The sequence below is a fragment of the Panthera onca genome, chromosome A3, assembly GCF_046562875.1.
Source record: "Panthera onca isolate mPanOnc1 chromosome A3, mPanOnc1 haplotype 2, whole genome shotgun sequence".
NCBI classification, from domain to species: Eukaryota; Metazoa; Chordata; class Mammalia; order Carnivora; family Felidae; genus Panthera; species Panthera onca.
Window position 1 is genome coordinate 31396292 of NC_138341.1, and position 25974 is coordinate 31422265.

At 47.0% G+C, this 25974-nt stretch overlaps 1 long non-coding RNA gene across 1 annotated transcript; it reads left to right on the forward strand.

The window, feature by feature from the left end:
* Positions 1-770: 770 nt before the first annotated feature.
* On the forward strand, positions 771-1517 carry LOC132691529 (uncharacterized). The gene is made up of 2 exons (XR_009615840.2): positions 771-1127; positions 1218-1517. It is a non-coding gene; the product is annotated as an uncharacterized LOC132691529 (long non-coding RNA).
* The last annotated feature ends 24457 nt before the right edge of the window (positions 1518-25974 follow it).

The following is a 25974-nucleotide window of genomic DNA, read 5'->3' on the forward strand; positions in this document are numbered from 1 at the left end:
ACAAGCCTAGAAACAGCTAGAATAACACCCTAAATCACACCACAAAAGTGGTCCCAGGGAGACACCATTTTTGCCACTCCTGTGTTCAGACACTCCAGCTCACCCCCCCTCAACATCCCCAAGCTAGGGCCACGGACACTGCCCTGGGAATCTCGTCCACACCATCTAGGAAATGGGCCAATCAGCTGCCACTCTCACTTAAATGGGTTCACACAGCACCTGCTCCTTACATAATCAACTTCAGAGTCTTTGGGGAGGGTGTCCCACTAAATAAACCAGGCTCATATGCTGGCCCCCTGGCAGCAAGGGATGCTGGGAAAGCAAGTATCTGATCTTCTCCTGTGGCAAGAAGATGGGGTGTGCACTCCACAAAGGATGAAATGATCAAAAAGGTATGACATATGTCTACCTCATTGATATACTTGGTTCTCTTGGCCAAATGCCCTCTCACTGCACCTCACTGCAACATTAATATCTAAGAGTGAAATCTTATAGTCAGTCCCCTTTTCACATGAGAAGATGGACTTAGGTTAACAGACTTGTCCAAGGTCACACAACTCAATAAATATTATTAAACATTTTAATAAATAAAGATTATTCAAACTCCCATGCCACACTGACTCCACTGGACTTCACTGTCTTTGTCCATTGGTTGCCTCTGCTTTCCTAGTCTTTGTTATCTATATCCTCGTGTATATTTCCTTTTGGTCTCATCTCCCCTGTTACATGGTAAATTCCGTTCTTCTCCCCTCAACCCACTGAATTAAGCTAGGAGGGACCCCAGAGATCTGCCTCAGATGCAGCTGGTTACCCCTGCAACAGCCATTCACCTGTCTTCCCTCGCTAACAGATCGTGGGCTTTGTCCAAGAGACAATGGGCTGGGCTTTGGGAATGAATGGCGATTGGTCTAAGGATAAGCATGTGACCCAGTTCTGGCCAATGGGATGTAAGGAGTAATCGGTCTTGGAGCTTCTGGGGCTCCCGCGTCATAGAGAGGTGTGGGAAAGAATAGTGCCTTTCTGCTCCCTTTCTTCTAGCTTGAAACTGAGTCCTGGGAGGACAGGACGGCTGCCACACTAACCACCCCATTGGGAATGCTGGAGTAAGACCATTGAACCTCCGCAAGGTGTGTGTGCACATGTTTCTAGTGCTGCAGTGGGCTGCCTGTACCTTTGGCTCTCAGTTAACCTGGTCCTTCTCCCCACCTATCCATGAGTTCCAGCAGCAATTCGTCCCGGCCCCCACCTCACCAGCCTGCCGTGTGCATCTCCTTTGGGCTTCCATCACTCCAGATTCCCTGACTGCCTTATCACCCCCCTGCCTCAAGATACCATCCCTGCGCTCACCTGCTTCGTTCGACTCCTCTGGTGCCCGGCCTCATACTCCACCTTTGGCTGTCCTGAATACTCTCCTCTCAAGGAAACTTGACTTCAAAGTGGACAAAGTTCCCCTCACACCTAGAGAGAGGCGGTGGGATGCACCACACTGTAGCTGCAATAAATGCCACTGAGTTGTATGCTTTAGAATAGCTCATTGAATATATGCAAATTTCACTTTAAAAAGTGCCTTTACTCTAAACCTGTTTTGCTCACTCCATTCTTTACTGTTAAACCTGACCCTCCCTTCAAAGAATGCACCATTTCTCCAAATACACCTTATCTCTTGCTTCATTTGCCACCTCTCCCTACTCAATAGAAGTCCTCAATATCGGGGCGCCTGGGTGGCTCAGCCAGTTAAGCGGCTGACTTGGCTCAGGTCATGATCTCTCACTCCGTGAGTTCGAGCCCCACATGGGGCTCTGTGCTGACAGCGCAGAGCCTGGAGCTGCTTCAGATTCTGTGTGTCCTTCTCCCTCTGCCCCCTCTGCCTCTCATGCTCTGTCTCTCTCAAAAATAAATAAACATTAAAAAAAAAAAAAGTCCTCAATATCAAGTCCATGAAAGGACTGTGAACTCCCTAAAAGTATTTGCAAAACTTTCAACACTGTATGTGCCATTACAAATATTTTAAAGGGGACTGTGATCTCCAAAAATATTAATGTAAAACACATGTAAAAAGGGGGGGGGGGGAATTGATGTATATTTGTATATATATGCATAGAGTATATCTAGAGTAGTAGTTCACAAGCTTCAGCGTGACCAGAATCACCAAGAGGGCTTATTAAAAACACAGATTTCTGGACCTCCCCTCACAACTTTCTGAAACTTTGGGGTGGGGTCTGAGAATTTACATTTCTAACAAGTTCCCCAGTGATTATTTTGCTACTGGTCCAGGGACTAAGGCTGTTGTGAGCTCCATAAAAATTGTTAATATAATTGCCTCCAGGGAGGGGGAACGTCGTTGGCTGAGGGCACAGATGGAAGGAATTTTCACTGTGTGCCCGTCTGTATCTTTTGAATTACTATGTGAGTGTATTACCTGCTCAGAAACAAACTTGAGATTAAAAACAAAAAAAAGAAAGAAAAAAAAGAAATGAGAACATCACTAACCTCTTTAAATAACAAGAGACTCTTCTAGAAGGTCATCACCCTCTCCCTCTTTCTCCCTTTGCTTCTCATTCATATGCTGTGCATCCACTCAATGTTACTTTATTCAAATAACCCCTGCTGCTGGGTACCAGAGCACATTTCCACCTTCCAAGAGGAATCCTACTTGCGTTCAAATAGCTGAAAAGCACACTGACAAATTCAGTTGTCTGTCTAAGAAAATAAAACAATAATGAAATACTGTTTTCCACCAATGAAATGAAAAGTTATTAAATATCCGAAATATGTTGGCAAGCATTGGGGAACACAGACTTTTTGCACTCGTGGTAGGAGCAAAAATTGGATCATCTCTAGAAGGCAATCTGGCCTTTAAAAATGTGCACAGCCTTTGACCTAATTAATTCCACTTATAGAAATAAATCCTAAGGAAGCAGCGAGAGATGCATAAAAGCATTTATAATTAAGGATGTTCATCTCGGCATGAAAGACCAGAAAAAACCTCAATGTTGAACAGTCAGTGTTTATGAAATATACTGTGCCACATTTATCATGGAATCCAATATAACAATAAAAAATCATATTATAAAAAGATGCCTAATGACATGGAAATGTGTTCGTGTCGTATTATCAGGTGACAGAATATAAATCCAGTGACAAAACAGCACTGCAATATGTTTGGAAAATTATGAATACACAAAGTATTTAATAGCGGTTATCTCTGAGTACAATGATTATAGGTGGATTTTTATTTTCATTGTGCTCATCAATATTTTCAAACTTTCCACACGGACTGTATATTGCTTTTATTTAAAAAAAAAAAAATGGGGGAGGGGTCTTAAGTTGACATTAATTATACTTCCTAGTATGAGAACCATCATAACCGGTCAGATACGAGGCCTCCGAAGGAGAGTCCTCGGGAAATTCGGTCAACTGCCCGTCCTGAGACACCGCTCCCTTGGGCTGTGCAAGAGCTTTTCACTCCAGTTTCCATTTCTGCTGCTGCTGGTTATCAGGGCAGCACCCAAGGGAGGCACCACAGTGGTGCCCAGCCCATGGCCAAGGCCTCAGCAGAGCCTGCAGTATATGAGTCCACCCAAACCAGTGGCTGAGGGCAAAACATGGGTGCGGGTTCTAAGACAGGACAGTGTGTCCCGACATGCATCCTGGAATGCTGGGTGGTTTGTGGTTAACCACACGCCCTGAAGAGCCGGCAGGCTTGAGGCCAAGTGAGAATGGAGTGTGGGAGTGAGTCATGGGAGTGAGAAAAAAAGAAGTGTAGTAATTAAGACGGAGACTTAAGTCGAAACAGTGTAGGAGTCGATACAGGTGGGGATACAGACTGACTTAGGCTAACTTTGAAGAACCAGTTTTTCCACCAGGGAACTGGATTTTTATAGGTTTTGTAGCCTCCCCCCACCATGCTTACACAGAGCCATTATTTAAAAAACACCAAAAAGGAGCCCCTGGGTGGCTCAGTCGGTTAAGCATTCGGCTCAGGTCATGATCTCTCAGCCTGTGAGTTCGAGCCCCGCGTCAGGCTCTGTGTCGATTGTTCAGTGCCTGGAGCCTGTTTCAGATTCTGTGTCTCCCTCTGTCTGCCCCTCCCCTGCTCACGCTCTGTCTCTCTCTGTCTCAAAAATAAACATTAAAAAAATTTTAAGACAACACCAACAAAATTGTGATTCTGAGAAAATGCCCAATCTGAAGAACTTACATATGATTCAGGCCTCAAGGGGACTTCTTAATATTTGCAGAGCCCCTAACGTTTTTCTTCACAGCCATTGTCCAAGGTAGACTGGCCATGGCACGGGCCCTAGACTTTAAAAAAAGAAAACAGCTGAGGAATTAAAGTCAAGTTTCTACAACTCGGCCATGTTGAAAAGTGACACCACAAGATCTCTCGTGTTGGTTAGTTTACGCCTCAGGTAGTTTCCAGTTCCAACCTCTGTGAACTTCCATGTGCTGATTTTTTTTTTTTTTTTTTTTTTTTTTTTTTTGCAAAGATTAAAGCTGTGATTCAGTAGAAGGAGCACAGGACTTGGAAGAACTACTACCCACCCAACTCTGCAACCGTCCAAACACCATGCAAGTTTGAGTACTAGCCCCGCACTTGAGAGAGTCGATTAACCTGTTTGAGCGGTGGTTTCCTTGTACGTCAAGTATGTACATTTCCTCCAACAGAAATTTATTGAGCACCTACTCTACCTCAGACGCTGTGCTAGACACTGGGGACCCGGCCATGAGCCAGTTCCCACCGCCATAGGGATTAAATTGTTTTATGGCCACAGTCTGTCTCTCCACTCGGCAAGCTAAAAATGCTTTTTACATTTTTGGATTAGTGACATAATTAAAAGAAGGCTATTTTGTGACTTGTAAAAAGTTATATAAAATTCCAGTTTCAGTGCCCACCGATCAAATTTCATTAGAACAGGATCCCATTCATGAGCTGATGTAGTGTCTGCCGCTGCCTCCATGCCCCAGGGGCAGAGTTGAGCAGTAGTAACGGAGACTATATAACCCACAAATCTGCAAATATTTACTATCTGGCTCTTGACAGAAAAAAAAAAAAATGTGCTCGGGGCGCCTGGGTGGCTCAGTCGGTTGAGCGTCCAACATCGGCTCGGGTCACAATCTCACAGTCCGCGAGTTCGAGCCCTGCGTTGGGCTCTGTGCTGACAGCCAGAGCCTGGAGCCTGCCTCAGATTCTGTGTCTCCCTCTCTCTCTCTGCCCCTCCCAAGCTCGCACTCTGTCTCCCTCTCTCTCTCCCTCAAAAATAAACATGAAACAAAATTTAAAAAAATTTTTAAAAATGTGCTTACCCTTGGACCAAGGTAACTATAGACTCAGAAAACCTCTATGAAATTAAAAGAGGCGAGGAATTTGTTTAAAAGGTGGATATTGAAATGCTCCATTGCTTTACCTGGCATTTTGTAGCATCAGCTCCCAAAGCTTAATGTTCCCAGGGCTCACTGGGCTGTGGGTCCCTACCCAGCCAAAGAAGCAGGTGGCTCGGGAACTTCAGTGGCTCCTGCCTCCACCTGCACGATGCAGGCCCTCTAGCCCCTCCCAAGTCCCCCTGGCATTCCAGAGTCTTGGAGGGAGACTCCTGGGTTCTCAGACTGCCCTCTGGGAATACGTGGGTATTCTTGCCCGGGGCGCTGTTTCCATGACACCAAAGGAGCAGGGACCATCACGGAGCTCCCCTTTCTGCTATCCTCACACGCAAGAGAGATGCTTTGCTGTACCGGAGCATCAGGACAATGCCCCTCCTCCATTCAGTATCCCTGCAAGTTAACTTGAAAACCAAAGCACACAGCTACGGCTTCCACCTCCCTGAGATCCTGAGAAAATGGCCCCTTCAGCCCCTGCCTGCTGCCGGTCCCCCTGGCCTGGGAGAGGAGGCCAGAGTTCGGCACTGCCCTGCATCTGTGCAAATCTCTCCTCCTTCCCCTCCCCCAGCGTTGACTTTCCCCTCCCCTTCCCTCATGCAAACCACCTGGTGCCCTTATCGACTGCTGAAGGGGTGTGCTTTGGTTTTATAATCGGCTGAATAATCTCTATGGTATGCAGATGGCGTTTCCTAATCCACCTCCCAGTCAGCCACCCACCCCCTGGTCTTTCTCCTGCCACACCTCTGTCACACGCGAGTCGGGGAAGTCAGCCCCCGCCTCCTCGGACAGGCCCCAGGCAGGTCTGTTAACGCATCAGCGCCATGCCAGTATCTAGGCCGGGAATGCCAGTGGTGCCAACACGGCAGGAGCCTCTGGTTCCCTGTTGGGGCACGCTGGCCTCCCTAACCATCAGGTTGGAGCCCTGACCTCCTGCCTGGCTGTAGTCTGCCCCTGTGGCATGGGCTGACCCCTGTCCCTGAATTCCCGCCCACTTGGGCTCTGCCAGCGACATCCTGCTGTGAAGGCTCCGGTGTCCCCGGGTCTGTGAACCTCCTTTGGCAAAGGCCCTGCTCCACCCATCAGGACTTACGCACCATTTCTCAACCTTGCCTGAGCTCCTCGGGCCCACTGCATCTTGCATGCATGACTGGGTCCGCACCCTTAACTGTCCCCTGCCCTCCCGTGCTTGGACTTCCCATCCCCAATTCTTAAGGAGCATCTTCAGCTCCCTTCTTTATCCAGAAATTCACCAGCTTGTGTAAGATAGGGGTTCTGGCATGGAACAACCCTTCTGTTCCATTAGTTAATTCCAGCCTTTTCCAGGCTGGCTTCCTTCCCTCACCCTGAAGGACCTGTGCCATCAATGTCCCAGCATGGCTCAGGGCCCAAACCCATTTAACTATGGTGGCAGCCGGGGTCATGGCTTGCTTCCAAGCTCTAGGAGAGCAGAACAAAAGGTGGGGAGACAGGTGGAAAAGGCAACTATCAACACACATCACACCATCTCTGGGTGGGCTCAGAAACTGGGGTGGGCCCAGCTTAATGGGAAAAGGCAGCCAGCAACTCAGGAGACGAGGGGAAAGGAAGGGAGACAGAGCAGACCCGCGCCCCTCAGCAGGGGCTCTTGGAGGAAAGGCACCATCTACATTTGTTTCTGTACCTTTAAGGAGGCAAGAAAGCAGAGACAAAGGGACAGAGGAGAGTGTGCACACAGGACTCTCAAGCGATTCACCAAATCCCCCTGGCTTCCCTGCCCTATTTCCAAGTGTGTGGATAGATCCAGTTTCTCTGTTGTTCCTCAGTCTCTCCTAATCCAGGATATGATTATATGAAGCAGATTAAAGGTGTCTTTGACCAATGTAGGGCCCGCTGGACCTCTGGAACTAGTTTTGCGAGTCCGCGTTCATTTTAATTCCATTAGCAAACTTGGACTTGCTCGTGCTGACTACTGATTCTTGATGACAAAGTGAAAACGGATGCAAAGTTTTACAGCGAGTTTGTAACCTGTAAGGGGACTCTTTGTCCCTCCAGCAAGGCCCTTAAAAAGCAAGCTCTCAGAGGCTGGTGAGCAGAGAATGCTTCAGGAAAATTCTTTCATCGGGTGGGAAGTTGGATGGGGGACTTCCAGGGTCCCTTCTAACTCAAAGTCTCTATGTCTCTAAGGTTACTGGATGCCAACGTGCGGGGCCAGAAAGACCATCTAACAAAAGCGATTTAAAAGAGACTTGACAACGGTGTTTTACCCAGAGCAAAGTGTGCCCAAACATTTCAAACCAGAGCTGTCGACAAAGAATGTGTTTGCAAACCAGACAGAATTTAAAATAAACTTCAGCCGGCAAATGATAAACCTTCCCTAAAAAGGTAATCAGATAGTGAGTGAACGAACTTTGGAAGTGGTGTTAGAAAAGATTTCTACACCATCCAACATGCTCTCACACTTTCACCTCCCAATGGATCTGTGCCCTTGTTTGGGGGGCAGGGGGTCAAAAAATTGGAAAAGTTAGGATTGTTGAGTCCTACTCAGCGAGCAGCTGTGGGAAAGCGGCAAGCAATGGAATATGCCGTGACAGCTTGGGAAAGAAAAGCCAAACAGGCTAAATCCTGAGGATTGTGGTGCGGGAAGAAAGGCATAGAAGGCGGGCAAGGGGAGGTCCCAGGGCCGTGTGAGCAGGCGTGGCAGGACACATCAGTCCAGCGGCTGGTACCCAGGGCAGGTGGGCAGGGAGTCGCTTACCCTTCTCTTCTCTCACTGACGCCATGCTAGATCTTCAAGGCACCATATTTGGAAAAGTCCTCCTTCCTCTGAGGCTCATACCATTCGCCCACACTAACTTCAACCTTTTTGGCCTGGGGAGGGGAGGAAAATTTGGCTTTGACTAAATATATTATTTTAATATTTTCACTGTGAAATAGATGGTCCTTACAAAAAAGGTGTGCCTGGCATATATGTACAGTTCAAAGAATAAAAATAAAGCCGGGCACCCACACAATACCACCCAACTCAAGGAATTCGAATACGGCCGATACCTTGACGCCCTTTGTGTACTCGCCCCTTCCCAATTGGCTCTTCACCCCCACCCCCTTCCGGGCAAGCCACCAACCCCACACATGTGTTGTTCACTCCCTTGCTTTTCTTCCCAGTTTTAATCGATTTATAATGGATCCCTAACCACTATATTACTATATTACCACTATACTACTTAATGGTGCCTTAATGGTGCCTTTTGAAGTTCATACGATGAATCTATACTGATTTTTAAAAAATTAAAAAAAAATTTTTTAATGTTTATATTTATGAGAGAGAGACAGAGAGACAGAGAGCGAGGAGGGGAGGGGCAGAGAGAGAAGAAGACACAGAATCTGAAGCAGGCTCCAGGCTCTCAGCTGTCAGCTCAGAGCCCACCGCAGGGCTCGAACTCACAAACCACGAGATCATGACCTGAGCCGAAGTTGGACACTTAACCGACTGAGCCACCCATGCGCCTCTGAATACTCAGTAATTATAGTCTTTCTGCTCTTTATGTTCCGCGGTATTTTTGAAATTCGTCCATGCTGAAATATGTAGCAAGAGTTTATTCATTGTGTCTGCTACATAGGATTCCATTGTCTGATCACAGCACAGTTACTTCTCTATTCTATTGTTCATGGACATCTGGGTTGTTACCTTTTTTGGTTATTATAAACAAAGCTGTTAGGAGCATTCTTGTACATGGCTCCTATGGAACATGTGTAAGAATTCCCGAGGGCACAGCTACTCAGGGCATGATCCACAGACCCGCTGCTGGTGCCCAGACTGCCATTGCCTTACAGTGAGTTAAGGGACTTGCACCAGAACATGAAGCAACTACATTACTAAGTGCACTGTGTGGCTGGACTGGCATTTTTTCTGCAGCAGAACTTCGTTGCGAAGGAGCAGTTGAGTTACATTCTGGCACAAGCACCTCATTTCTTTTTACTTCTGGTGCCTTGCTGAGCAGGAGGTGCCCTTTCCCTTATTTCTTCACCTTCATCTACTGACCTCTGGGTCACCTCTCCCCAGCCAGTGAGGACTCTGGCTCCTCACTCAGTCTCCATGTTTTGCTCAACAAAAATCTGTTGAATGGATGGATGGATGGATGGATGGATGGATGGATGGATAGATGGATGAAAGAATGGTTTGCCCTTCTCCGCCCACACCTCTACCTCGGGAGCTTCCATGTTCTTCCACGAACCTCATCTCCCCAGTTGACTTGTCCAGGGTGGAGGAGGGGCAAGCCCTGACATGCAAGATGGGAGAATCAAAGACTTTTCTGGAATTTTTCATCCTGGAACCAGTAAAGGAAGTCGCTCTGTCTCCAATGGGAAACCTACGATCCATCAGCAACCCTCTTCACCGGCTTGGGAGGAAGCAGGTCTGCCATGACAGAGGATTGAGTCAAGGAGCAGAGAAACAGAGTAGAAACAAGAATAGGAGCTAGAACCTGGCAGCTCCTTGGTCCCTGATTCGACCATGCGGAGCCTGGCTGCGTGCCTCCTGCCCTTTCCACAAGGTTACTCGGCCTCATTCTTGGCTTCTCCATTTTGCCCGAGCAGATTGGAACTGTGTTTCCATGTCTGGAAAGAAAATAAATACTCCACACTTCAGCCCTCATAAGCCGCAGAAAGCTGGAATCAAGATGGACCTTTGGACTGCAAAGCTGGCTTTTACGGATATTTTTGAAGAATGGCTGTCCTCTGGATTTGTGTTGGTACAAACACCAGACCAGAACCGAAACCAAACCAGGCAAAAAATTACAGGCAAATGGGAGATCGGAAGTCACGTATTGTAGGAAGAGGTCACTCCAGTCTTTCTCAACACCACTCAGTGGTTTTGCGTGGGGTACGGTCATGACCTCACGTGTCTCAACATTGATCTCACACCAGGCCTGCCAGGCCCTCTTTACCAGGGGTTTTCCTCTGTGGTACAGCATTCGAATTACCACGTGACACCACCAGGAAGGCTATTTTCCCCCATCCAAATAGAATCCACACGCATGTGGAGGGGAAAACAGCTAAATAGCAAACGTCCAGGAAGCAAGTCTGACAGCAGCTCGGACAGTCGGGGATGCGTTGATAAAAGGAGACGAGAGGAAGCACTGAGCAAAGGGCTCTAAGAAATAGCAGGAGTCTCCTGAGGAACATTCGATCCAGCAATAATTGCTTTAAAAGCCAGAGGGGCTTCTAAATTATTTTACCGCAGAAATTGAAAGCTCTTTGCAGGCATTTCATCTTAGTTCAACCCGAAGGTGGACATGAAGCACAATTAAGTCACGATCGCGGTGTCAGGAGTGGATGGAACAGATCGGGCGGCCCCACCCCTCACTCCTAGATGAGCACCTCGAGTGTTCTTGGGTCACCTGGTCATGGTCGGTTCTGGGATCTGCCCAGCCTGGGCATGCCCCTGTGGTAGATGATCTTGGCGCTCCTCCAAGACTCTCTCAGGTCTCTTTTGATGGGTTCTGCACCCTCCCTTCAATGTTTTCTCTCTCTTTACAGGGCTGCTGCCAGGCTATGGAAACCCCTTTTCCCCATGACCGGAGGAGCTGAAAGTGGCTGGCCATTTAACCCCCCGATCCCATGGCCCTTAGCCAATAAATGAGGGTGGGAGAGTGTGAAAGCCCCTTTTCTTGACTCAGACTGGAACAGCTCTATCTCTTCCACTGCTTGTGGGGAGCAGGTATTTGAGAACTTAGAAAAGTAAACAGTAGCAGGTGGACAGGGTGGGGGAAGACAGGGATTCAAAATACCACTGTCCTGGTGGTGAGTTTGCCGTTATTTTTCCCTCTATAGCTCCCTGCCTGCACTCAAAGCAGCTCAAAATCCAGAAAAGGACAGTGGGTCACAGATGGTGAGTGCTCCGGGGTGGGGACAGGGGGACACTCTAGTTCTGGCTCAAAGCAGAAAAGGGAATCCTAACGGTCAGAGAGAGGGGGCCAAGTGTACTATTTCACTGTTTTCTCTCTCCTCCTTTCTGCTTCTCTATGTCCCAGCCTCCAAGCAGTCCCATGACTGCTTGGTATATAGGGCAAGGTATATAGTAACTGGTATACAGAACCAGGGCCTGGGATATAGTACCAAGGTCAAGGAGTACTAGCGATGAACACTGATGCATGAATGATATTTACCGAATGATATTTTTTGGCTCAGGATTGGCCGTCTCAGGTGTGGATGAATGATGTGGAAGCCAGACGATGGGGTTAGAAAAGAAGGCTGTACTTCTGTGAGTCTTAGTTACCTACTCCCACTTGAGAGCATCACACATCATTCTCATTCCTCCTCCTTCTCTCTCCCTTCTTTTCCTCCCTCAGTCAAAAGAAGAGATGAGTGTGTATCCGGGAGGATGTGTTTTGCAGGAGTTGAAAACGAGTAGGACTCATTACCTCCCTCTCGGCTTCAAGCCCAGACTGAGAACCCTATTAAATAAGTCAAATAATCTGTAAGTTAACAAAAGCTGTGAGTAGAAAGAACACTGACCTTGGAATCAGAAGGCCTGGATTCAAACCACTGTTATGTCTCTTGTTAATTCAATGGCAGTGAGCAAACATCTTCTACTCTGTGGCCTTCAGTCTGTTCTTAAATTGCGTCTTAATTAGGGGTAATAATACCTGCTGGAAGATTCATATGCTGACATCTGTGAAAACACCTGGTACATATTAGGTGTAAATATTGTGGGACTTGGTATTAATTTTTATCTCCTAGCGACTCAAGATTTAAGCTAGACGAAGTGAAGGAAACTCAAAACATGTCAAAAGTAGAATTTCAAAGCTGGAGCTGATGTGACCTCTCACCTGTGTGAGGATGAAACCGGGGTCCAGAGGGGTTAAGTAATTTATCTAAAGCCACCTAGTTAGTTACAAAGCTGGGGCTAGAATCTGGTCTTCACCAGCTGGTTCTCCGTGTTTTCCTGCTACCGCATGTCCCATTATGTTTGGTGAGTGAGTTAGGCCTGGCAGTCTCCTTCATGCCAGACTGGCAGTTCTCACAAAGGTGAATTAGGCTGAGAGCAACTGAGATGACAATATGTCATACAGCCCCAGCCGGCATGCCATACAAGTTAAAGGGATTTCAGGATCCAAGGGGAAAGAGAGGCCCTCTAATGAGCCCTACAGGATATTTGGCGAGGAAGGAAAGATAACAACTACCTGGTGTAATGGATTTACTATGCGACCCAGGCTCCTCAGGGTACAAGGAGAAAACAACTTTATTCTTTCTCACCATTACCTTTTAACCCCAATCCGGGGATCCCTCTCCCCAGCCCCAAATGACAGCTCAAGTGGGCCTATGCGCTTCCCAGCCACTTTCACAGTTAAGTAATTGTATCATTTTCAGATCTGGAAAAGGCATCGTCAGATCGAAACCAAGACATCTATCTCACGTCCAGTTTAAAGTACATCCCATCTCCGGGCGCCTGGGTGGCTCAGTCGGTTGAGCGTCCGACTTCGGCTCAAGACATGATCTCGCGGTTTGTGAGTTTGAGCCCCACGTCAGGCTCTGTGCTGACAGCTCGGAGCCTGGAGCCTGCTTCGGATTCTGTGTCTCCCTCTGGCTCTGCCCCTCCCCTGCTCATGCTCTGTGTCTCTCTGTCTTTCAATAATAAATAAACATTAAAAAAAATTTTTAAAGTATATCCCATCTCCAGCTCCATCCCGAACCTCCAACTGCAGACAAGAGATAGAAGTAATTCAATGGTCACTCTGCATTCTTTCTGCACTTGTCTCTCTCTCTGCTTCCCCCTGACCATATATCCAAGGTAAGGATGCCCAGGCTTATCCTGGGTAGTGGTGAGAGAGCTTGTGGTGGGAGAAACAGTAAGTGGGCCAAAAGGTCTTATTCAGCTGGTGCCGTTGTAATCTGCCCTTGGTGAGCTCTGTGTGGTCAGTGCCCAAACACGGGGTCTTCCTCAAAGAAAGGGCTTTTGTGGGTTTGCTCTCTAGTTCCTCCTCATTCCTCCAAAGTCACACTGATAGAATCCTCTTCTGCTGGGGCCACCTTCTTCTTATAGGTCATCTTCTTGGGCCAAAACTTTCAGGGCAACTCAAGCCAGATCTCCCCTTCCACTGGTGTCCGCCATATGTAGGAATTGTAAGCTGCCCCCAAGAACTTTCTCAAGGTCTCTCCAGTAGCAGCACGTGGCCACATCTCAACTGAGCTGCAGGAGAGGGACAATGGGAGATGTCAATTTCCCCTTACGGTTGCACCATCTTCCATGTTAATGTTTTTCAAACTCCCATCACTTGGCTTGAGTCACACGGGAGGGGAGAAGAAGCACATAGCACCCTGCCCACTGGGCCAACTGTTTTCATCCATTTCTCTGTCACTTTCTCCTTTTCTTGAATGTGGGCTGAAAAAGGATGATAGGCTAGGGTTTTTGAAGATATCTTTTAGTAAGCCTTAGCATGTCTCTTTAGGATACATGGTACTGCTCGTTCACCTGGGGACCTCTCTAAGACCTGGAGCATCTCTACGTTCTGGCACACCAGACTTTTACATCATGGAATACGTGTAACTTGTGGGGATGTAAAATATATCTGAAATTCTGATTCATCTGTCTCCTCTTTTGTTACTCATTGGAAAGGTAGGAATGAATCACTGTGGACCATTTTAGTTGGTTCAGTTAGCAGAAGCTTTGATGTCCTTCATGAGGCCGATCCTCTCTGATCATAAAAGTTCTGGTCATAACAGGACGAAGACCATAGGCAGCATCTATTGGAAATCTGTGCCCTTCTACCTGAGCACAGAAGTAAAGGACCTTGCCCACAGAAGGGAGGCCCGGAGGGCCCGTGTGCCACCAGTGACCCCACACTCGTTTCCTTACTCCCAGACACACGCCAGCCCGAATGCAGATGCCCTTCTTGATTTGCTTGAGTCAGGAAAGGAGGAATTAACTTTTGAAGACATGAAGACACCTTTCACAATCTGAAGACAAGAAAGAATGGAGGGAGGAGGGGGGAGGGAGAGAGGAAAGGAACCAAAGATGGAACAGGGACATAGAGAAATTGGCATCATGAGGGAAATAAACCTCAGGAAGGGTAATGGGACCCCTTTTTTCTTCTCAAATCTTTCCCCGAAAACTCCAGCTTCACTTAATTTTTCATCTGTTTCAGAAACACTTAAAATTCTCACTTAAGATCAAAAAGGGTATTATTAATAATGCATCCTATTTATATCATGCTTTCTACTTTTCAAAGTGTTTTGTGGCTTTCAATTCTTATAAGCAGCCTGTGGGGTAGATAGGGCAGGCACTCTCGTGATTGAAGTTAGCTAAGGTTCAGAGAGGTTCAGTGAATTATCCAAGGTCACACAGCCAGGTAGTAACAACCCAGGCTAGGAGTCAGAAACTCTTATGCCTCTTCCTGCTCTTTTCTCTCTACTTCCTTGGATCACCTCTCAGGAAATGCCAAAGACAGTTTCAATGGTGTAAATTAAAATGTAAAGTCAGTCAAGTGGCTATAGAGTTCCCTCAGCATTAGTGTAGAGGACAGCTGTCAAAATGACAGCCCTGGGACATCTTGGACACTTTATTACCTAGACACCCAACTCTTCAAGAGACAGGTAGAAGCCCGTAGAACTTTGAGTCTAAACTTTTCATGGGAATAATGAAATCAATTAGTGTATCAACTAACATTTTCTGAATAGAATAGAAAATGCCACACTGTATCATACGGGAAGATGAAGCCTTGTTTTGCAAAATTTTTATTACTGTGTGTGTGTGTGTGTGTGTGTGTGTGTGTGATGTGGAAGGTTTATTTTTTTTAACCATGGGTCACTGTCAAAAATGTTTGGAAATTCTGCTTTAGTGAATAAGTTCTAGCCAAACTTCTAGCTGTCACAGTTAAATGCTTTTACATTCCCCACAGATGTAAAATAACAAAAAAAAAAATACTTTGGTTTTTTTTTTTAATGCAATAAACAAAATTGGGGGCTATTTTAATAAAAATCCAATTAAGCAGAATTCTCAGGGAATTTACTGTCCTGGTTAATTGAATCTTTGAATCTCTGCATTAATGAGGACAGGTTAAAAACCCTGTCAAGATGCAGAATCACAGAACTTTGTAGGTGGATGAGCCCTTGGAAATCGGTTTTCACCAGCCCCCTCATTCCCCTGCTGGTGGCCCAGAAGGAGGGAACCACTTGCCCTGGGCCCTGCAGACGGGAGAGGGTGAAGACCAGACCCAGGCCCACGAAACACCAGCTCAAAGCTCCTGTGAGTTTGAGCTGAATCTCAGTGAAATCGTCCATAACCTTTGGGGTTCCTTCTTAATATAAAACCCCGGCTCTCAGTTTGTTGTTGCCATTGTCTCTTCTCATAGGTCAGTGCAGTTGATTTACAGAATTTAGAGCAAATACCAAAGATCTGCTGTAGCATCAAAAGGCTGGGGTGGCCGAGCCTCTCTCTTTCTCCAATTTATTAGAGTTCATTTTTCTTTGTTTGCTCTGATCTTGTTTCTTCACAGACACGATTAGTATTCCAGACACAGGATGAGAACTTTTTTTTTATACTATATTTTTTATATTGCTTGAGCCTGAAAGAGGCTGTTTGCATTCTTGAAACTCTCTAAACCACCCTATGACCCCAGTTGGCCACCGTCCCTGCATATGAACACGTGCTGTTCTCTGTGCACATATCTCTCAGTGCATATCTACCAGCACCTACTATGTGGCAGGCACTAGACCAGTCACCAGGGATGCAGTAGGGAACAAAATGGAAAAATTCTTGCCCCCACGAAGTTTATATTCCAATGGTGACAAATAGACAAACGATAAACAAATACTCAGGTAAGAGGTGTGTCAGACAGTGATAGGTATGAAGGCGGAAGGGGGAAAGCAAGATGTAGGAAAATAGGGATTGCTGGGGGTGGGTTATTACTATTCCATAGGGACTGGTCCAGGAAGGTCTTGCTAATGAAAATACAGAGATCTGAAGGAAGTAAGAGAGTGAGGCAGGTCAGAAGGGAGGTGCTGGCAAAGAAAAAAACAGTAAGGGAACAGCATTTTAAGTATCAGGCTTACAAATACTTTCCATCAAGTACCAATGTCTGACTTGGATTTTTGTTTTTAATTTTTTTTTAATGTTTATTTTTGAGAGAGAGACAGACAGACAGACAGAGCATGAGCAGGGGAGGGGCAGAGAGAGAAGGCCACACAGAATCCAAAGCAGGCTACAGGCTCTGAGCTGTCAGCACGGAGCCCGATGTGGGAGGCTTGAACTGATGGATCACAAGATTATGACCTGAGCCGAAGTCGAACATTTAACTGACTGAGCCACCCAGGTGTCCCCAATATCCGACTTGTTAAATCCTCCTCACCAGTGACACAGTCCTAAAAGTTATTCGTTGTCGATTTAGGGATAAGACAAGTTGCATTGATTCGTTCCATTCACAAGCGTAAATGCCAAATGCAGAGATTCTGTAATGAAAGATACAGATGGTCCCTAAGCCCCTTAGGAGTAGTGACCAATCAAAAAATTTTTATCCACAATGGTCAGGGCTATGATGGTAGTAAGAGCATTGCAGAGGAAAGAAAGCATGAAAAATCTTCCAGAATAGGAGGAAGGGAGAGTTTCAAGCAGAGGAAGTAACAGGCTTGTGTAAAGGTATAGGGGCAGGAGAGCGGATGCTACATTCCAGGGATCCCAAATTGGTATGACTGGAAGGTGAGTCTCAGGAAATGAGGACAGAATTGGGAGTAAATGTGGTGCCACTGTGCTCTCTGGAACACTATCAAAAATCTTTCCTGGTTGCAGCCCCCAAAAAGCAGGCTGAGTTGGGGGAAGTAGTGAAGTGAGTGGGAAGGCTCTGGACAGGTAGATGGGGCCACACTATAAAGTCACAAATTTAAATATTTGAAGCAGAAGAATGATTTGATCAGATATGCCTTTTATGAAGATCCTTTGATACACAGAGGATGAAAAGGAAGGAGAGACTGGAAGCAGGAGAATCAGTGAAGAGGCTGAAGGGGCCCACAGGTCCAGATTAATGCAGGCAAGAAAGACAGATGGTCCCCTAAGAGGTTGACAGAAGACACGGAAAGAGTGGGATGGAATTGCCCCCATGTCAAGGACAGGATGGACACAAACTGGTGACAGATGCGATAACGGGGCATGAGAAACAAGTTTAGGGGAAGAGGGAGTGATTCTCTCATAGAAGACAGAGGTGGGAAAGAAAAACTATGTCCTGAAGGATGTTTGGAATTTCTCAAATGACACCATTGTCATAGAAAGAAGGACTGTTACTTTCACAGATAATGGCTTTAATGTGTAATTGTAGAACTGGACGGTTAATTCGGGTGAGTCAATTCCAACCACAGAATATCATAAAATGCAACATAAAATATAAATACATGCGGTTAACCCTTCAAAAGCCATATCAGGATTTACAGATCCAAACGAATATTACCTTCCTTGGAGGCTACACATTATTCCCACAGTGCTGCACCTGCTGAGAACTGCCTTGGACTTCTTTTGAGGACCTCCCTTCGTGACCGTATCCCCAGAGCTGGAAAATTCTCAGCCTTTTAGGGAAAATCTAATTTTTAGAAAAGAAGCTTATTTGCGGGGCACCTGGATGGCTCAGTCGGTTAAGCGTCTGACTTCGGCCCAGGTCATGATCTCATGGTTCGTGAGTTTGAGCCCCACATCAGGCTCTGTGCTGACAGCTTGGAGCCTGGAGCTTGCGTCGGATTCTGTGTCTCCCTCTCTCTCTGTCCCTCCCCAGCTCATGCTCGCACTCTGTCTCTGTCAAAAATAAATAAACTTAATAAAAAAAAATTTTTAAAAAAAAGAAGCTTGCTACAAAAGACCAGCGGTTGCCTGGGACAGGGTAGATGGGGCCATAGGGCAGGAGAGATGAAATACAAAGGGACACAAGGGAACTTTTGGGGGTGATGGATATATTCACATGTTGACTGTGGTGATGGTTTCATGAATATATACCTCAAAACTCATCACAATGTACACTTAAATATGTGCAGTTTATTGTATGTCAGTTACATCCCAATAAAGCTATTTTTAAAAGTTCTTTATTGCAAAGAGTAATGCCTGAGACTCATGATGCTGAGGAATCCCCTCCTTTTTAAATTTTTTTTAATGAAGATTTAAGAGAATACTCTTCTTATGCGTCCCCCGGGGTGACTTGAAGACAATTTCCATGCAAGTTGGGGTTTTTTTTTAATGTTTACTTACTTATTTTGAGAGAGAGAGAAAGAGAGCACGAACACGAGCACGCATGTGAGCAGGGAGGGGCAGAGAGAGAGAATTCCAAGCAGGGCTCCATGTTGTCAGCACAGAGCCTGACAGGGGGCTTGATCCCACAAACCATGAGATCGTGACCTGAGCGGCAACCAAGAGTCAGACGCTTCACCGACTGAGCCACTCAGGTGCCCCTGGGTTGGTTTTTGTTAAAAAACAAAGCTAAAGAAAGCACAGAAACTAGTGACCTCCTCCGGTATAGGATAACCTTCGTGTAAGCATGTACATCTTAGTTTTAAAATGTTTTAAAATTTTGCAGACATGTCCTGTAATCTAAACTGCAATCCAATGACTTGGTATCTTCTCGTTCTTCCACTCACTCTCATGAGGGACAGCTCTCTGCAAATATATTGTTCCTTTTGCTTAGGTCATCCAGAGAAAGGGTCGGATAAGAACAAGTATCATTGCTTCCACTAGATGGGATTTGGATTTCAGATATCCAGGGCCAGACTTACAGAGCTGGGATTCCAGAAAAGTTTCCTGACTGTCCCCCACTCGCACCTCACTCCCAACTAACATTGTCTTCTGACCAGTTTGCCGATGTCTGGAAGTCTACCCTTAGAGGATTCTTTCCTTTGGGTTAACCATTCTATTCTCCCAGAATCCCATTTGAAAACAGAATCCTGGAGGACAGGCCTGGATCGTATGGAAAGGGGAGAGCCTGGAGTCAGCTGGTGGTGCTGTGAGGACAGTGGCCTCCAAGGGTGGAGGCCACCAATAGATGGATGGGGGGGAGGGGTCCAGAAAGGAGACACAAGGTGCCACAGAGGGCTTCATCTATTCCTCCATTTTCTTAGTCATTTATTTATTCCAAAAGCATATATTGAGTACCAACATCCCCACCTTAGTTTTACTTCTGGACTTAGCGTCAAGTACCAAGATATAAACAGGAAGTTTAGCAAAGCTGATGAGCAAGTTAAGCTGGTCTCTAACATAAGGCAGCAAGAGAGCTGGCCCGTCCATCAGGAGGTGGTCCCCCAGTCCCTCAGAGGCCAGGTGCTTACATCACACCTTGAGAGGCAGTTTAGAATTAAATGAAACAGAATATTGACAAATGAAATTTTAAGAGAAGCATAAAAACTATGAATGCAAAGCAGGTGGGGATACTATTAAAATAGTTCATCTAAAAATAGTCTAATTCCATCTAGGGCCCAAACCCTATTGGATTTCATGCTCATTTAGGTTCACAGTTTGTCTGTAAGTTCTTTGACTTTGTGGGACCAACCCTGGAAGGGAAGAGAGTGTCCCCCGCCATCTTTATAGTCAACCACACTGACCCATCATGCAAAGCTAAGCCCAAGAATGAAGTGGTTTGGGGACCAGGAAGAAAATGTTGAACGCAGAGCTGTCTGGGGCTAAAAAAGGCTGGATGTGATTTAGAAGGAGAGTTAGTAAGCCCTCCTTTTGATTTGTCTCCCTTCAGACAAATGAAGTTAGAACCGCAGTGAGGTCATCCATAAAATTCCCAAACGATTTGGCCTGTCCTGTGGGCCAGGCCCTCACTTAGGTCAGCCCGGGGGACGTAACGGAGAATGAAGCAAGGCCCTAGTGGGGAAGCTTGTGTCTCACTCAGCTGTAATGCAGGGCAGTGGTCTGAGAAACAAAATCCATCCTCAAAGCTCATTCTTGAGTCTGGCCAACGCACAACTGCTCAGGGGATTCCACTGTTGAGGGGATCATTGAAATTAGAGCCCCCAAAGGGGATTATGCTAGACAAGTTTCATGGTTCCTACCCAGCCTCAGCCCTGCCAATAGAAACTGCCCTCTGACAAAGGGCTGGGCCCAGCACCCTGGGTGTTCAGACCATCTGATCCCGCACTCTTTCCATCCCCCCCACCACCATTGTTCACTGGCATGAGGAGGCTGTGCCTGGCCAGTGACCCAGGACCCCAGGCCCTGTGTGAACAGATGGCTGGGCCGCTCCACCTCTCCCGGCAACGCCAGCGGTGGGCGAGGCGGCCTCGCTCAGTTGGGTATTGCCCTAAGAGTTTCATTTTCCACCTAGTGCTGTCTTCACCCCTGCTCTGTTGAATGTCCCCTTCTCCTAGCGGTTTAGAGGAGGCCAAAGAGGTTGTGAGTGGCCAGAGTCAAGAAGGAGTGACCCAAGGGGCCCCTGGGTGGCTCAGTCGGTTGAGCGGCCGGCTTCGGCTCAGGTCATGATCTCACGGTCCGTGAGTTCCAGCCCCGAGTCGGGCTCTGTGCTGACAGCTCAGAGCCTGGAGCCTGTTTCGGATTCTGTGTCTCCCTCTCTCTGACCCTCCCCCGTTCATGCTCTGTCTCTGTCTCAAAAATAAATAAACGTTAAAAAAAAAAAAGAAGAAGGAGTGACCCAGGAGAGAAACAACGAGGAAGCCAATGGCGGGACAGAAAAGCAGACACACAGGGTAACTGAGTCACACGGAGGAAGAGCCTGGAATACATGTCACTGACACCCACCACAGGGTCCGCTGAGCCAGACAGGATCCAGACCACCCTCCAACCCCTTCTCTGTGAGTTCTGGCCCCGGGTGGCCCTTGTCTTGCATCTCTGTGCAATTTTCCTCATTGCTCTGTGTGGGTCGATACCAAACTCACCCCCAACTGAGCCTACTTGAATGAGCTCAATGTTTCTCTTCCTGGCTAACAAATGAGCCAAACTGCGAACAGTTTTGCAAACGGTCGCCAGCCCCTACTGAGCACAAAAGGCTGGAAGCATGATGTGGTCCCAGGGAGACCCTTCAAGCCCTTTGCCATTCGGGAGCAAAGAGGGTGAATCTGCAGGCTGTTTGCCCGCTGGGCACTGAATTTCGTTTGCCCTCAAATCATTCCGCCAAAGTTTAGAGGCAGCAATGTGGCGCGGTAGAAATCAAACTAGAGCAGGGGTCAGGAAATCTGTGCCGCCCTTAATCAGCTACGAGAGGCTGGCCGGGCGATTCGAGTCCCTGCCCCAGTTTTGTCATTAGAAATGCAGGACGAATACTACTTGCCCTGCCGCCTGGACGAATTTTTGTAAAGATCCCATAAAAATAGGCGTAAGAAAGCTCGGGGGAGCAGATACACGCGCTACACTACTTTATAAACCGTAAATGAGAATGGGGAGTGGGCGGAGGACCATGCGCGCCAACCAGCCGAGGAGTGGCCGCCACTCCCCTCTGTCAGGCTTGATGGACCTTGCACTAAACAAGCCAAAAGATCAGTGTCTGTCTCTCCCAAAAATGAAAACCGTGGCTTCCTGCCTACACCCAAAGGCACTGTTAATTCTGCAAGGGACATTAGCAGAATTAGAATTTGTCCTCCTCCACTGCCTCTCTGTTCGTTTTCCCTCCCTCCCTCCCTCCCTCTCTCTCTCTCTCTCCACTTCCAGCTGCAGACAGCCACACAACCCAGCTGAAAGTGGCTTAAACAATAGAAAATTCTCATATGAGTTCCAACTTCAAGATTTGTTAATTTAGTGGCACATCAGTTGGCTTCTGTCCTCGGGCTGATTGCCACAGGGTGGCAAAAGGGCTGCTTCAACACCGCATAGCACGTTCTCCCCCAACCACATCCAAAAGCAGGAGGGAAGATATTTCTTAAATGTCTCCAAGGGCATTTCTGTCATTAGGGCAGAAAACTTGTACGGGAATGCTCCCCTCCTCACACTCAACACAGAACAAGCTGCACAGGGGCTGAGAAAGGTTTTCAGCATCATTAGTGGGAGTGAGCACCGCCAGCAAGAAAAAAGTAGGGGGTGGGGTTGCAAGGCAGCAGCAGAGAGGAGACATCTGTAGGGTTGGCGAGAGTTTGGGTGCTGAGAGTGGAGTTAATTCTTGCTAAATGAATCAGAAGAATTTGTTCCAGAGTATTAATTGGCCAACAAAATTGTTGTGAAGCCTGAAGAAGCAGATTCTGGGTTGAGTGTTCAGGAAAGAACCCTACAGTCACCCTGCTGCTTCGTCTGTGCTCAGAAAGCAGCAGGCTCCAGAACCACACTGCCATGGCCATGATCAGGAAGCCACCAGCACTGCTTCCGGCTCCTTGACTATGCCACGTCTGCTGTGGTCCACACCAGCTCCACGGATGGCCCATGCTGCCTCTTGACACCCACAAGACCAGAGACTAGGCGCTGAGATCTCTGCTCTGGCTGTTACAGAAAAACCAAACACATCCCAACCAAATTTGCCTGCAGGATCTTGGCTCCATCTCATTTCAGAGGCTCAAGATTCATAGACGAGCATTCACTAGGCAGAATCAACTCACAGCGGAAATTCTAGCTGCAAGAGAGTCTGGGAAGTGTCATTGTTAGCTCTTACTCACCTGTGATGTAGGGAGGCACACCAGAGGAAGGAAGGAAGACACTGAGTTCCAACCCCACCTGAGCAGCCACAGCCACCCACTGTGTCTGCCACACTCTTCTTCAGGCTATAGCTTTAACTTTAATTGGCTCAGTCCATATGTTCACCGTGGGAGCCAGGGGGGTGTCGATCCCTGAGTCCATAGGAACAGCACATGACAATCGGCATACCTCATTCTCCCGGCCTCGGTAATTGACTCAAGCAGACACATGCGTTAGGGCTGTTCGAGCCAATCAAACCTTGGGACTTTGGCCCAAGCTCCTAGAAAGGAGGCTTATTCTTTCCAGCTGAGCATGAACCTAAAAAATCTGAAGCTGCTACCCCCAGAAAAGCCTGTCTGAGAATATGGAGCCAACAGAGATAAGGCAAAGCCAAGAGACAGAGAGAGACTGGGATCTGATGACATTTTGAACCCCTGGTTTCAGCCACTCCTGAAACCTTCTGGGCTCTTCAGGTACATGAGCCAATATCTTCTCTTTTTAAGTTTATTTTAATTGTCATTGGGGGGTGGGGGGTGGGAGGGGGAACACACAGGAGTGTTTCCAAGACCATTCTGATCATTCCCCTGAACATGCAGGAGGCAGCCACTGGTTCATTGAGATTAGTACCCCAGCTCCTTAAGAGTTAACCACTCACACTGAAGTGAGAAAGTCCAGAGACAATGGAGAGATGTGAGCAGCTGGAGGAGCTAGGGCTACAGCATGGACAGCTGCCGCCTTCTCTTTTCTTCACTGACATAAAAACCACTCCTGTCTCTGAATCCCCGGTGGGCTGGGGATGTATTAGTTTTGCTCTGAAAGGTTACAGGGGTCTTAACATTTTCCTGGGGCATCCCATTTAGAAGTAATAATATCAGGGGCACCTGGCTGGCTCAGTCAGAAAAGCATGTGACTCTTGATCTCAGGGTAGTGAGTTTGAGTCCCACGTTGGGTGTAGAGATTACTTAAAAAAAAAAAAAAAAAAAAAAAAGTCTTAAAAAATATTACAAATGCATTATTATATTTTCAAATATATATTTAAATTTTTGCATTTTGGATGAATTAACATATTCTTTTTAATCAAACAAAGTAATAAGAACGTATACATTCATTTTCCTGTCTAATATCAAAGATGTTGCACAAATGAGCTGATCAACACACTCGAGTTGATTTATTTTTTAAACTGTTGCGTAAATGAGAAGAGACAAGGGGCCCCAGGAATCTAATGGTCCTCAGCCTTGAGTGCACAACAGGGCAAGGAGACCCTCAGGGAATCAGTGCATGGGGACCCTGTGATGTGTCATCGGATCCCCCTTTGGGAATGGAAAGCTGACTCTGCCAGATGCTACAAAAGTTGTCAGCTGATAGGCCTCAGCTGTCCACCTCCTTTGAGGATTATATTGGTTGAAGATTACTGCCTCACTCAAGGTCACGCGCTCCTTCCAAGGGCAGCCCTATCCAATGACTGACCACTGCAGGAGAGAAAGGCCACGCCCCCCCATCCTGGGACAGGTCAGGGACTGCCTTCATCGAAGTCCCACCTCCCGCTCTGCCACTCCGCTCCCTCCCCCTGGTGTTGACCCCAGTGGCATTCCCCGGTAAACTCCCTGCTCTCTATCTACCCCTCCATCTCAGATTCTGCCTCCCAGGAGACCCCTGGCAGCACCAGAGTCTAGGACAGCAGTTGCTGGACTTGTGGATTCAACCGGGTGTAACAGAAAAGGATTCCAAACCAACATCCATACTTTTCCACAGCATCCATTCCTGCTGCCCCCACCCCCACCCCATCTTCTTGTGCAAATAAAATTATCCTTCATGGTCCAGCTTCATGGCCCACCTTCTCCGTGAACCCCCCCCCCCCCAGGCCCCCACACAGTGGTGGCCTCCCCCCGTCCTGAGCTCCCACAGCATTTTGTGTGTGCCTCTTTCAGGATGCATCATCTGCCTGGGTTTTCGAAGTTTTGCATTTCTGGTTTCTGCCACTGGGTCTTTGAGTCAGTGAGGTACCTCCTCTGAGCCAACCTTCTGATCAATAAAATGGAATAATACTCCAGAGGATAAAATAAAGCCAACTGCCCCTACCCCGGTATCTGCCGTTTGGAAAAAATTCAATATGCCCATTTCTTCTCTCCTTCGTCCTAAATGGGCCACTCTTCTCAGGGACAATGGAGTGTTTTCTCTTTTTCTGCTCTTTCAGGGAGAAGGGGGAGAAGGTAAGCAGCAGGAGCCCCCTGGAGAGTATCTGACCTCCCCACACACTGCCATCCACCAGGCTTGGCTATTTGCAAACAGAGGCAGCGGCAGCATTTGTGGCTTTGAAGAGACAAAGGATTCACACAGGTACTCCTATGTGGCCACACTGCAGTCAGCTTGCCCTAGAACATCTAAATCTCTGTCTATTTTTAGGATCAGAGTTAATTTGCTGGCTTGGTGTAAGCACCCAGGATGGGGGAGGAAGTTAAAAGTGGATGGTATTTCACTCCTAAGAGTGAATTCATCCAAAGGAATTGAAAGCAGGGACTCAGAGACTTGCACACCGACTGCCCATTGCAGGATTATTCACAATAGCCAAAAAGTGGGAACAACCCAGGTGTCCACCAACAGATGACTGGATAAACAAAACATGGTATATGTGTACAATGGAACATTATACAGTCTTAAAAGGGAATGAAGTTCTGATACATGCTATGCCATCGATGAACCTGGAAAGCATTAAGCGAAGTGAAATAAGCCAGATACAAATAGACAACTATTGTATGATTTCACTTATTATGAAATATCTAGAACAGGCAAATTTCATAGAGACAGAGAGTATGTTAGAGGCTACAGGGGCTGGGAGGAGGGGAAGGTGGGGAGTTGCTGTTTAATGATTACAGAGTTTCTGTTTGGGGTGAAGAAAAGGTTTTGGAAATTAGGGATTTCCTATTGCACAGTGTTGTGAATGTAATCACTGCCCCTAAATTTACACTTAAAATTTGCACTTCATTGGGGTGCCTGGGTGGCTCAGTCAGTTAAGTGTCCAGCTCTTGATTTTGGCTCAG